This window comes from Hordeum vulgare, chromosome 3H, assembly GCF_904849725.1.
Source record: "Hordeum vulgare subsp. vulgare chromosome 3H, MorexV3_pseudomolecules_assembly, whole genome shotgun sequence".
Classification (NCBI taxonomy): domain Eukaryota; kingdom Viridiplantae; phylum Streptophyta; class Magnoliopsida; order Poales; family Poaceae; genus Hordeum; species Hordeum vulgare.
Genome location: NC_058520.1, coordinates 118,656,046 through 118,669,489, shown reverse-complemented (window position 1 = coordinate 118,669,489; position 13,444 = coordinate 118,656,046). Strand labels below are relative to the sequence as shown.

General features: G+C 42.6%; 1 pseudogene; it reads left to right on the top strand.

Annotated features, from left to right (window-relative positions):
• Positions 1-12,803, top strand: part of LOC123441554 — a 32,075-nt pseudogene extending 19,272 nt beyond the window's left edge.
• The last annotated feature ends 641 nt before the right edge of the window (positions 12,804-13,444 follow it).

Here is a 13,444-nt window from a genome sequence, read left to right as displayed (position 1 = left end):
ATGAAAATGAAAAGTGTTTGAAATTTAGTACATTCCATACATGCATTACATCAAAGGTTTAATACATTATTACATTATTGCACTAATATTCCTATCTATTATTTCTGTTTTCTTCTGGGTCGTAGCCATGGAGAATCTTCATCATTCAGTAGGATCCTTGGGTGAGTTTTCACTTTGAAGGGCGGAATTTCATGAAACTTATTATAATCTTCTGACATGTTTGTCTTGTCATCTAATCCCACGATGTTTCTTTTCCCTGAAAGAACTATGTGGCGTTTTGGCTCATCGAACGATATCTTCTTTTGCTGATTTCTTTTTCTCGTTTTTGTAGACATGTCCTTCACATAGAAAACCTGAGCGACATCATTGGCTAGGACAAATGGTTCGTCCATGTACGCAAGATTGTTGAGATCCACTGTTGTCATGCCGTACTTTTGGTCTACAACTACCCCGACTCCTGTCAGCTTCACCCATTTGCACCGAAACAAAGGGATCTTAAAAGTAGGTCCATAGTCAAGTTCCCATATCTCCTCTATGTACCCGTAATATGTTTCCAAACAGTGCCCATTCTCGTCTGTTGCATCAAAGCGGACACCACTATTTTGGTTGGTGCTCTTTTTAACTTGGGAAACCGTGTAAAATGTATTCTCATTTATCTCATACCCTTGGAAAGTACATATAGTCGAAGATGGTGGCCTGGCCAAACAGTACAGCTCATCTCCAACGGTGTCGTCATTCATGAGATGTGTCTGCAACCAACTGCCGAAAGTCTTCTCGTGTTCCCCTTTAATCCAAGAGTCAGCCTTCCCCGGGTTTTCGGAGCGTAGAATATTCTTGTGTCTCACGATATACGGAGCCACCGCGGTGGAATTGTGTAGAACTGTGTAGTGTGCTTGAGAGAAAGAATGCCCGTCCATACATAATTTTGCTTTCCTTCCTAGTGTTCCTTTTCCTGTCAGCCTACCCTCATACCGAGATTCAGGAACACCAATCGGCTTAAGGTCAGGAAGAAAGTCCACACAAAACTCAATGACCTCCTCTGTTCCATAGCCCTTGGAGATGCTTCCTTCTCGCCTAGCACGGTTACGAACATATTTCTTTAAGACTCCCATGAACCTCTCGAAGGGGAAAACATTGTGTAGAAACACAGGACCGAGAATTCTAATCTATTCGACTAGGTGAACTAGGAGGTGTGTCATTATATTGAAGAAGGATGGCGGGAACAACAACTCAAAGCTGACCAGACATTGGACCACATCAATCTGTAACCCTGATAGACTTTCTCGATCGATTACCTTCTGAGAAATTGCATTGAGGAATGCACATACCTTCACAATTGCCAGGCGAACATTTTCCGGTAGAATTCCCCTCAATGGAACCGGAAGCAATTGCGTCATAAGCACGTGGCAGTCATGAGACTTTAGGTTTTGGAATTTTTTGTCTTTCATATTTACGATTCCCTTTATATTCGACGAGAAGCCAGTCGGGACCTTGATACTGAAAAGGACTTCAAAAAAGATTTCCTTCTCTTCCTTAGTAAGAGCGTAGCTGGCACGCCCTTGAAACTGCCCTGGATGCATGCCATCTCTTCCTTTATGACTTTCCTGGTCCTCCCGTGCTTCCGGTGTATCTTTTGACTTCCCATACAAGCCCAGGAAGCTTAGAATATTCACGCAGAGATTCTTTGTCAGGTGCATCACGTCGATTGCCGAGCGGACCTCATGGACTTCCCAGTAGGGTAGCTCCCAAAATATAGATTTCTTCTTCCACATGGGTACGCGCTTATCAGGGCCGTTAGGAATAGGTTGGCTGCCAAGACCCTTTCCAAAGATTACTTTTAAATTTTGACCATATCAAATACTTCAGCACCAGTACGGATGACAGGCTTCCCCCGGGGTTCTACCTTTCCATTGAAATGCTTGCCTTTTTTCTTTAAGGGATGCTTGGGCGGAAGAAAACAACGATTGTACGGGTACACATTCTTCCTACATTTGTCCAGATATATACTTTTTGTCTGATCCAAATAGTGCGTGCATGCATTGTATCCGTTGTTTGACTGTCCTGAAATGTTACTAAGAGCAGGCCAATCATTGATGGTTACGAAAAGCAACGCTCGAAGGTCAAATTCCTCTTGTTTGTGCTCGTCCCACACACGTACACCTGGTTCGGCCCACGTTTGTAAAAGTTCATCAACTAATGGCCTTAGGTACACATAAATATCATTGCCGGGTTGCTTTGGACCTTGGATAAGCACTGGCATCATAATGAACTTCCGCTTCATGCACAACCAAGGAGGAAGGTTGTAGATACATAGAGTAACGGGCCAGGTGTTGTGACTGCAACTCTGCTCCCCAAAAGGATTCATGCCATCTGTACTCAGACCTAACCATAAGTTCCTTGCGTCAGCTGCAAATCTCGGGAACTCTCTCTCGATTTTTCTCCACTGCCGACCATCAGCGGTGTGCCTCAACTTATCGTCTTTCATACGATCTTCCATGTGCCATCGCAACAACTTCGCACGATCTTTATTTCTGAACAGACGTTTCAACCGTGGTATTATAGGAGCATACCACATCACCTTGGCAGGAACCCTCTTCCTGGGTGGCTCGCCCTCAATATCACCAGGGTCATCTTTTCTGATCTTATACCGCAATGCAGTGCATACCGGACATTTATCCATATTCTTGTACTTCTCACCGCGGTAGAGGATGCAGTCATTAGGGCATGCATGTATCTTCTGCACGTCTAATCCTAGAGGGCAGACAAGCTTCTTTGCTTCGTACGTGCTGGCGGGCAATTCGTTCTTTCTTGGTAGCATCTTCTTCATCAGTACCAGCAACTTTTCGAATGACGAGTCAGTCACACCGGTCTCTGCCTTCCACTTCAACAATTCCAGTGTGCTACCCAGCTTCTTCTGGCCATCTTCACAAGTTGGGTACAACAATTTGTTGTGGTCCTGTAGCATATGCTCGAACTGCAACCTCTCCTTTTCCGTGTCGCAACCTCGCCGTGCATCAGAAATGACCCAGCCAAGATCATCAGCGGGCTCATCTGGTTCCCGTTCTTCATCCTGATCTTCTTCTTCATTGTCTTCCATTGCGGTATCAGCATACTCAGGGAACATAGATCGGTAGTTGTCATCATCGTTCTCTTCTTCTTCATCGTCATCTTCCATCATAACCCCTCTTTCTCCGTGCTTGGTCCAAATATTATAGCCCGACATAAAACCGGACCGAAGCAGGTGGCTCTGAATGACTCTTGAGGAAGCGTAATCCTTCTCATTCCGACATTCAACACATGGACAAAACATATAGCCACCACCATGCTTGTTCGCATCGGCTGCATCTTGAAAAGAATGCACGCCTTCTCTGTAAGCGGTTGTGCGTCGATCACCGTACATCCATGGATGGATCATCTGTGTTATACGATAGTATATCTAATACAATCACGATCCTAAAAATTAGTACCGCACGGTCTAAACGAGGAAATATAGTTGCTAACCTTTTAGAATAAGTAGAAATAAAGAGGAAGAGGTTTAAGCGTGGCTCAGGCATCTCATATCGTAGTTGTGTTCGGTGAACTAAAGCGGCATCGCTCTAACACACATTTCAACAAACACCTCTAGTGCATCAAAAAAAGTAGAGAGCTAGCACACACCCACAATCCTCCATCCAAGAAAAATGCAAGGAAGAGGGGAGAGGGGGGCTGTGCTATATATAGGCAGAGGACTTTAGTCCCGGTTTGAGACACAAACCGGGACTAAAGGTGGCGCACATGCGGGCTGCCCACAGCGTAGCCCTTTAGTCCCGGTTTGGGACACGAAAAAGGGACTAAAGGCTCCTTACGGGCCGGGACTAAAGCCTCGAGGGAGGCATTGAGAATTGGGGCGACGTGGCCGGGCCTTTAGTCCCGGCCCAGAGGCAGGCCGGGACTAAAGGGTCCCGGCCAAAGGCCCGTTTTCCACTAGTGGAGCTTGCCACTACACGTCACACTTGTCATTATGTTGCGTAAGCAAATATTTAAAAGTTTAAAAACAAATCTCATCGACCACGAACTACTCCCACTTCTATACATATAAAAACTTTAGAAAATCTAATCAAATCCTAGACATAAAAGACTTTGAATTGGTTAATACTCCCTCCGTCCCAAAATTCTCGTCTTACATTTTTCTAAATATGAATGTATCTAGTCATGTTTTAGTATTTTGATACAATCATTTCTAGACAAATCTAAGGAAAAAATCTGGAATGGAGGGAATAACTTTTAAATCTTCATTTTTTGAAATTTTGGATTTTCACAAAAAAATCACGAACATCAGTTTTGTTTACGAAGATTTTCTGAAATGCATAATTTTTTCTCAAGTTTATGAGCATTTTTTGACTCAGCAAACATTTTTTTAGATCACTCAACCTTTAAAAATCAGGGAACAAATTTTTAAAAATGTGTTTTCTCTTTTTGTGTACATTTTCTAAATTAGATGGACACTTATTTTAGATTCCCAAATATGTTTTGAACGCACGATCATTTTTTCCAAATCATGAGCATGGTCATTTCCTGACTATTTTTTCAAATCATGATTATTTTACAAATACACAAATATTGTTTGAATCCACAAAACTTTTATGATTTCCTAAAAAAATTGATTTCACATACATTTTATAATTTTTTGAAGAGTTTTTACAATTCACCACTTTTGAAATGCCAAATTAATTTATAGAAGGATGAGAACAGAATGAGAACAGAAGAAAGAAAAAACGAAATAAAAAATAGAAGAGTCCAACCCCGCACAACTCGTGAAAGGAGAACACTGCGTGAGAAAAATGAAAGGAAAAATTGTACAGAGTGGGGTTCAAACCCTGGTCACCTTGGTAAAACCGCAATGCAGTAGCCACTATAGCTGACGAGTGTAAATGTTCTATGTTCGTATCAGTGCTCTATAATACCAAAGCACACGATGACTTTGGTCTGAAACGTTTTCTCTACTTATGGATGGCATAGTGGATAATTTAGATAAACTTTAGAGACGATGTTAATGATGGACGACAGAAACACTAATTGCTTTATTAGTAGGTAAAGACAAAATTCATTCGCAAAAAAAACATCGTCATTTCATTTTTGACTGGACAACCACGTGAGCGATCCATTACCAGCAGGGGACGAGAGATTGGCCGCAGCCCGGCCAACATTAGAGAACTATAGCGGGGGGAGAGAGACCGACCGCAGCAGGGGAAGAGAGACTGGTATGTCTCCCTCTTAAGGGCTTGTTCGGTTAATCCCCACCATAAGAGGATTGAAGAGGATTGAAAGGGTTTGAGATGGATTTTGACTTGATGAGGATTTAATCCCTTTTTATCCCCTTCAAACCCTTAAAATTTTATGAAACCGAACAAGGCCTAATTTAGTCAAACCCATCAATCTCGGTTTCTCCGACAACCGGGGTCATGCTCCCCCCGGTCGACCGCATCCCCAAGCTTGCCAATCCGTTAGCATACACAACAACACGACGAGGCTGGCGACAAGGTCTCGTCGACGTCACAGATTCAAGTCATCGACGCGCCGAGGCTCAAGGACATGTTCTACGTCATGCTCGAGAAGGTCAACAGTTTTAATCTAGCTAGCTATGCTACGTAAATAGCGAATCCAATCATCCAAGCATACCTCCACGGTTTCACAACATGCAGTTGCTTGATGGATTAATTAGAAGGTACTGTAGCACCACATCAAACACATTAACCTACGCGGAAGGAACGATCTCTCACGCTATCCACGTAGGCAATGCTATCAGACAAATAATTAGCTAGGCCCACGCCGTCATTCGAGTTGCTTAAAGAAACAGGAGAAAATCGGCGTGAGCCCCCTTCTCCACGCGACCTCCTTTCCTCTCCCAGAAATCTCTCTCGTTTTCCCTCGCCCCTACCACCCATCTCAGCCACTGGCGGCGACCTCGGATGGGTGGACGAGCGCGCCGTGCTACCCATCACCGCCGTCGCCTCCGCCTCCGCCACTGCCACCTTCTCCTACACCTCCTCCCGCTCCTGCTCTTCTTCCTCGTAACGCAAATCTCCGCCCTCCTCCTCTGCGCCAACTCCCTGGGCCTCCGGTGCCTGCCCCCCGCCGCCAAGCACCGCCCCATCGCTGGGAAGCAGCTCAGCTTCCCAATCGTCACGCTCTCTGACGAGGGCCTGGCCGGCCGAAGCACGCGGGGCCGGTACTTCCGCGGCGTGCTGGCGGCCACCGCGCGGAACAAGCGCACCTATGCGGCCACTCACGGGTACCGCCTCGCTGTGCTGCCCCCTGGCACCATCGACCCCCGCCGCATGCCCGCCTGGAGCAAGATCCTCGCCCTCCGCGCACATCTTGGCCGTCACCATTGGCTCGTTTGGAACGACGCGTTGGGTCAGTACCCACTACCCACTACTCACTACCACTCTGTGTTAGTTTCATGTTCTGCTACACAAGAAACTATGTGATGTGATGGTTCAAACTCCTTGGAGCCAATCGTGGTGGTTTATTGATCTTAATCGATCCTTGATTTCAGGACACTCTCGTTACTAACCCTGACATTTCGTTGGTAAGCCTTATGGAATCTTGTTCTAAGAACTAAGTTTACAAGAATATTTCGAGGTCCTCTGAATTGCTTATTTACTTAGTTAACATAAGTTCTTTTTCTCCTGATTGCTTTTCTGAAGGAGGAGATTTTGTTATCAGTAATTGGGCATAGTGATTTTGATGCACGCCTGATCTCATTCTCACAGAGGGTATCAATGGGGTGAATGCCGGTAGGAGAAACTTGCACACTGTTCATTTTTACTTTATGTTTGTCCAAATCATTTGACAAGCAAAGCAACGGCAATTTATGTGATATATCACACTAATTAACACTGAATATCTGTTCACCTGCTACTGTATATTTAGAATACGCATATGATGGTTTAGTATGACTCATTTGGTGGTTGATGAAAATCATATACTGGTCAGATTGTAAGAGGTTTGTGATTAGTTGTGCCATTCACTTTTAGAAATAGAACTGAGAGATGAAACCCATCTTTCGCAAATTAAAACTGAATGTGCAAGTTTTTATTGAAACAACAACAAAGTTTAAGTTCTGATTTTGTAGATAAAAAATAATTGTGGACTGAAAATTTTCATCCCAGATACAAGTGTATCTGATGGTTGATTAAAATCATCATTATAATCCTGTGATTTTAGAGTAGTGTGATTTTGAAAAAAAATACAATGCCAAACTCGGCCGAAGCGATGTCATATGAAATCTAGCTTCTATAGTTTATATTAAATTAAGGCATCATTTTTCAGGTGGTATATACAATTATACACAACTTAATTTCTTCTAAAAAATCATATTTCAAAGCTGCCTGAGCTCACCACTATCCTTGCTTCTACAAGCTAATCAATTTAATTTCATCTGTCTTTTGTTTTGTATTCTTGTCATTTATTTAGATAGATATTTCTGTCCTTAATTATGTGGAAGGTCATGATGACTGCACCTACATCAGAATGTGTTTCTACTTTCTAGGGAGAGCTTCTTTTATGTTCATTAAAATATGTATGCTTACTGATCCTAAATCATTCGTTCTGGTTGAATATAGGAGATTTACACCTATTGCTTAAGTATTTCATAAGGTAATTCACTATCTTGAATGGTTGACAGTTACTATGGATGATAATTTTGAGGCCATGTATGTTCTGTTGTTCTCATAAATGGAATCACCCCTCAGTGTAATATAGGTGTACGTACTTAGTAAATATTATTTTTCTACGAAGTTCTTATACTCCCTCCGTCCCAAAATAAATGTCTTAACCTTAGTACAATTTTGTACTAGCGCCAGTATAAAGTTGAGACAGTTATTTTAGGATGGAGGGAGTACTAAGTAAGAAATGTTTGTTTGAAATACTAGATAGATGCTCATTGAATAATTTATGAATGAGGGGAAATACTTACAACAGATGCGAGGGTGGACCTGGATGAGAGCCACAACACAACCTTATGTGCAACGTATTTGTCGATGGGAATGGCCAGCAACCAAACGGTGAAGTCACTGAGCATCCTGACAATTGTTGTCACCACCGCAACGTATGCTATGCGGAAGCACGGGTGCATAGCATAGGCTAACCGATTTCCGTTCCTTAGAGTTTTACTTGTTAACTTTGCTCTGGGTTAATCATAGTCGTTGTCATTGTTGGTATGTGTCCTTGTAATTCTTTCGGAGCGACATAAATTCAACCAACCGATCCTGCTGAGGTGCGTGTTGTTGTGCATGATCGATCTGTTGCTCGATGGCACAGCAGAGTGTCGGCATGGATCGCTCTGGTCCAGAGTGTGTGCCTATTTACTCGTTGCCTTTGTTTTTCTGTGTTCTTTCTGGTATGGCTGAACTGATGAAGAAAGCAAATGGGCCATGCAGTTTGCTCATTAGGGATGAATGAGTCCCCTTGTCTTCCTTAGGGTGATGGTGATGAGGACACCAAGGTGATTGAAGACATGACCATCAAACCTACTCATATGCTGATTGTTTGTGCACATAACGAAGATGGATTCAATTCTCTAAAGGCAAGTTTCAAGTTAGAAACTCTTTCTTCGCATTAGCCATGAATGTCACTGTCGTTCTTTTTGTCTGATTTTGATAATCTTCTGCCAACAAGAACGAAAAGAGAAAACCTTTATGTGAAACATGATCCTGATTGGACTGAATACATTTGTATTCTTAAATTTAGTTGATGTTCGTACAGTGCTCTTTAGTGTTTGGGCACTGAATATGTCATTACAGTAGTTCCCATTTTTAAATCTGCATTTCTCTCTCTGTTCTGGACATTACTAGCTCATGTAGTATGTATGTCCGGGAATTTCATTGCTGTTGGCATTGTGGATCCTGCAATTGAAATACGACTTTGCTACTTCATGTTGTTTTGCTTCAAAAATATTTATGTTTTGTCGTTGGACTTTTTATCTTATTCAAGAGGGTGATGAGCTCAGGCCGCGTGTTGTGCTAGGAGGATTTTTATAAAACAAAGAAAAGGTATGCTACTCCCTCCGATCCATATTACTTGTCGCTCAAACAGATGTATCTAGCACTGAAATATGTCTAGGTACATCCGTTTGAGCGACAAGTAATATGGATCGAAGGGGGTACTATATTTCACTGTTGAGCTACTTTGAAGTTTGTGATTTATTCTCATGAGATAATTCACTAATTAACTATCTTGAATATTCATTTTCTTGTTGCCATTGTAAAGTCTTTACTCAAAATTTTATGCATTTTCCCTAGAATTTCCATGGTGATGTCAGTAGGTTATCGCATTTGCAATTTGGTCTTGTAATTGATAATTTAAGCTTGATTGAGATTGGTAGGTATGTGACCTAACATTGCGGCAGTCTTTTGCATGTGTAGCTTACTACCTCGTGATCCCCAAAATGTGCAAAAATGGCTGGTTGAGGTCGAGGCTAATTCTGGTGAATGGGTCCTCACATTATTTTTGTACCGGTCAGATTATTCATTGTATTAGGTATTATGGTATCATTACATTCAACAGCAAGAGAAAAATCTTGCATTATCTTGCTCAGATTTTTCCAACTGAGCTGGACAAGACCAAATAGACAGTAGTCACTTCGGTTTCTTATTTTCCGAACTTTAACTCTATTTGGTAGATATGTGTAGCTCATCTATAAGTGCAAATTGATATTATAGTGATATTAATACATTGAATTATTTGGAAAGAACACAATGTCAGGATCTGTGACAGAATAGAATATTGTCGACGGGGAGTTTGGGCTATCATTGATGAGACACCCGGGAGAGTTGCAAGCTGCTTGTCTTCTTTCGGATCATGTTCCTGTTGTTTTCTCCTGGCTGAGGGTTTGTCTTCTTTTGAATCATGTTCCTGTTGTTTTCTTCCCGCTGAGAGTGTATTATGTGGGTAGTGTAATCGCTCTGAAGCCATGTAGAGTAGCAGCACTGTCTTTTTTTGAAAATTGACCATGTAAATTCATGTTTTCTTATAATTGATCCTCTAAAATATTCTTTGTATTTTATGGAAGTTTGATGTCAGGCCCTTTGAGATAACGTATTATAAGTTGCTACTGATTGTGGTTAAGCTCATCTATTTCGTTGGAGGCCAGCCATGTGCCAAACAGAATGTGAAAAAGAAATTGAAATGGGGGACATCTATCTGGCACCGTCCAGCTCCCCCTAAGAGGCGCACCACGGGTGCGCCTCAACACCTAGTGAGAAGTAAAAGGGGTCTAGGATTACCCGTGTTCTTTTGTGTTGCGGAGAAGTCTACGATGTCATCCCGCCATGGCACATGTGGAAAGTGGGGGGACCCTCTATCTAGAAGTTGGATTTGCATATTTGAAGGGTTTTTGACGTTGATAACCATCACCGTGTGATGAAAGCAACATCCGACCATATATTTCATGACGACAGACTAAGACATGTCACTGTATGCATGCACAAATGGATGAACTCATGATGTCAATAAAAATCATTCGTCTTTTAAATTTATTAAATTTTTATCCTTTAAATAAAAAATTTGATTGAAAACTGTTTTTATCACTAAATCCGCCATGATAAGATCTTCAAAACTAGATCTCATATCGATACGTTTCGATGTTTTTTTTATAAAAGTTGTCATGTCTACTGCAAATAAATTGTTATCATGATTACACTGAAGTTGTCATGATATATTTCAACTACTTTTTTTATACATATAATTAAATTTTAACATGTTGTAAAAAAAATTAAGAAACTAAACTTGCTATGATGAATTACTAAAATTTACCATAATCCATGAAATAGTTTTGACATGGTTCATAAGTAAAAAATAAATATGTCATCATTTACCGTAAAAATACATGGTCAATGGCTCAAATTTGCCATGAAACATAAACTAAAATTGCCATGGTGAATTACTTAAATTTTTCATGGTTCATACAAAAATATTTTCCATGTTTGAAATAATAGAATTGCCATGGTCAAAATACTAAAATGACCATGATCTATAAACTCAATTTTCCATGATGAACTACTAAAAATTGCCATGATCCATGAATTAATTTGTTGTGGTTAATTATTAAATTTTGTCATGGTCAATTAATAAAAAATGCCCTGAAAAGTAATTGAAATACAATGGTCGCTTTAAATCTAGAAGAAAAAAACTAAATAAAACATGTCGTGGCAACTTTATTGTAAACACTATGACAACTTTAGTGTAAACATCATGACAACTTGTAACATCATGACAACTTGTGGCCCAAAAAAGTCGTCAAAACATATCAATATGGAATCTAGTTTTCAAGATCTGGCTTAACGGATTTAATGATGAAAACGGGTTTTTAATTGGATTTTCATTTAAAAGATAAAATATTTTTAAGTCCAAAAAAAAAGATTTCACTGACGTCTTTTTTTTGAAACGTGGTCCCTTAGGTACCGATCCCATTAAAAAAGGTCGAAGAGAGTTGCCCGGTTAATAATCAGAAAACCGGCCTAAAATCGTCACAATGCGTCCGCTAGAACAAGGCACACATGCCGACCTATCAACCTACACAAGAACGCACACACGCCGCCAATGGGAAGAGCTCCGTCAAGGTTGCAATCCGGCGTCATCGTCATCATGCCTCCACGAGGGCGACTTCGACTTCACCATCGACGACCACCGATATAGCCTCCACCGCAGACGAGCGTAGAGGCCTGCGTCGGACAACGCCAAACAGTCCACTACACGCGCCGGCGACCAAGCAGCTTCGACTCTCCCGATGAGCATTGAAGGATAAAAAGCGATGGACCTGCGCCGAGCAAGCGTCAGAACTGACCATCCGTCTCACGTCGTCGTCGCCGCAAGGTTCCTCCTCAAACAGCTCCGACTTCAGAAGACAAGAGAGGCACGACGACCCCTCGAACACGTCGGATGAGACCGACTACCAGAACACAACAACAAATCCTACTCCGCTTGAAGGGGCCATTGTTGCCACACAAGAAGCCGCGCAGATCATCCACATTGTCGGGCGGGTCCCAGCCGACCGCAATGTCACGAGCGTCTAGTCCCTGGAGAGTGCAAACGAGATCCAAAACTCTTCAAGACGACGTCCCCAAGGAGGAAACAACGATGCCGACGCCGTCGTCCGACCCAACCGGGCCTAAGGTTTTCACCCGAAGAACTGGATCCGAGCGTGTGTAAGAAAAGAACTCATCAACGATGCCTCCAAGAAGGTGAGACGACATCCACAGACGCCGACACCATCGGCCGACAAGCTCTTGCCCGGCAAGCTTTCACCCGAAGCACCTCCCAACACCACAACCCCACGCGCATCACCTTCGCTAGCACGCACGCCTCCCACCAAGCCATCACAGCATGACCACGTAGGAGCCGCCATCAAACCTCGTCGTTGAACAGAACGCCAACGGATCGGACCCGGCCGAAACCGGCCAAATCCGGCAAGCCACCGCCGTTGCGTCACCACAGAAGGACCCCGAGCAAGGGGTGGGGGTGCCACCCCACCCCCAAAACGCTGGACGGAGCCGCCAGATCGCAGCCCGCCACATCCGAAGCACCAGCCGGCATCGCACGGGTACCAGGTCGGAGAATCGCTGCACAGAGGTCTCGAGGACGCCAAATCGCCGGCAGCGGCGAGCCTCCTCCACCAGGCCGTCGGCCGAGCTACCACCGTGGAGCGCCCGCCTCAGGCCCGCGAGGGCCCAGATGTCATATGTTTGATGTCACAAGATGATGATTATGAAGACGCGTGGACTATATTGTCTCATGCCACATGTGTGGACATTATCATTTAGTTCTTTTTTGCATGTGTGGTTTCAAAATTATGGAAGTGAACCCTTGCACCCTATCCTCATCGATGACTGTGGTAATTAGTGCGTATGATGTGTTTGATAGTAATCACCCAACATCAAATTGGTCACGACATCTTGACTCATCATTGGACTTTGGTCATCAGGATGCTGGTCATCTATTGCCTTTCTTATCTGAATGGATGGATGCTCTGCCCAAATTTTACGAAGCTACCGGTGACTATGAAGTGTTTCCTCACTTCTGTGGTACTTCTATGTATCAGAAGTTTCAGATTCAAGTTATGCATCACCGGACCAAGATCAAATATATGGTCATCTGCAAGCAAAGGGATCCTTTCTCTACACGACTATACTTCTATTTTTTATTAGGTTTTTAATGATATGAGATGGCAATTTTCCTTGATATTCTTGAGAGTTGTGGATCTGCTATGTTTATTTTATCGCATAATGTCTCTTTTCTTTGTGAAATATGAAAATGCATCAGCGTTGACTATGTATTGTCATTTTTTGCTCATCCTAGGAACTAATAAGATAAGTATGAAATCTAGTTGTAGAATTGGAAGTTGATAATTTGCTCAGAAGGATTCTAACACCAGGACGATAATCATGACAAGATTATTTCTAGA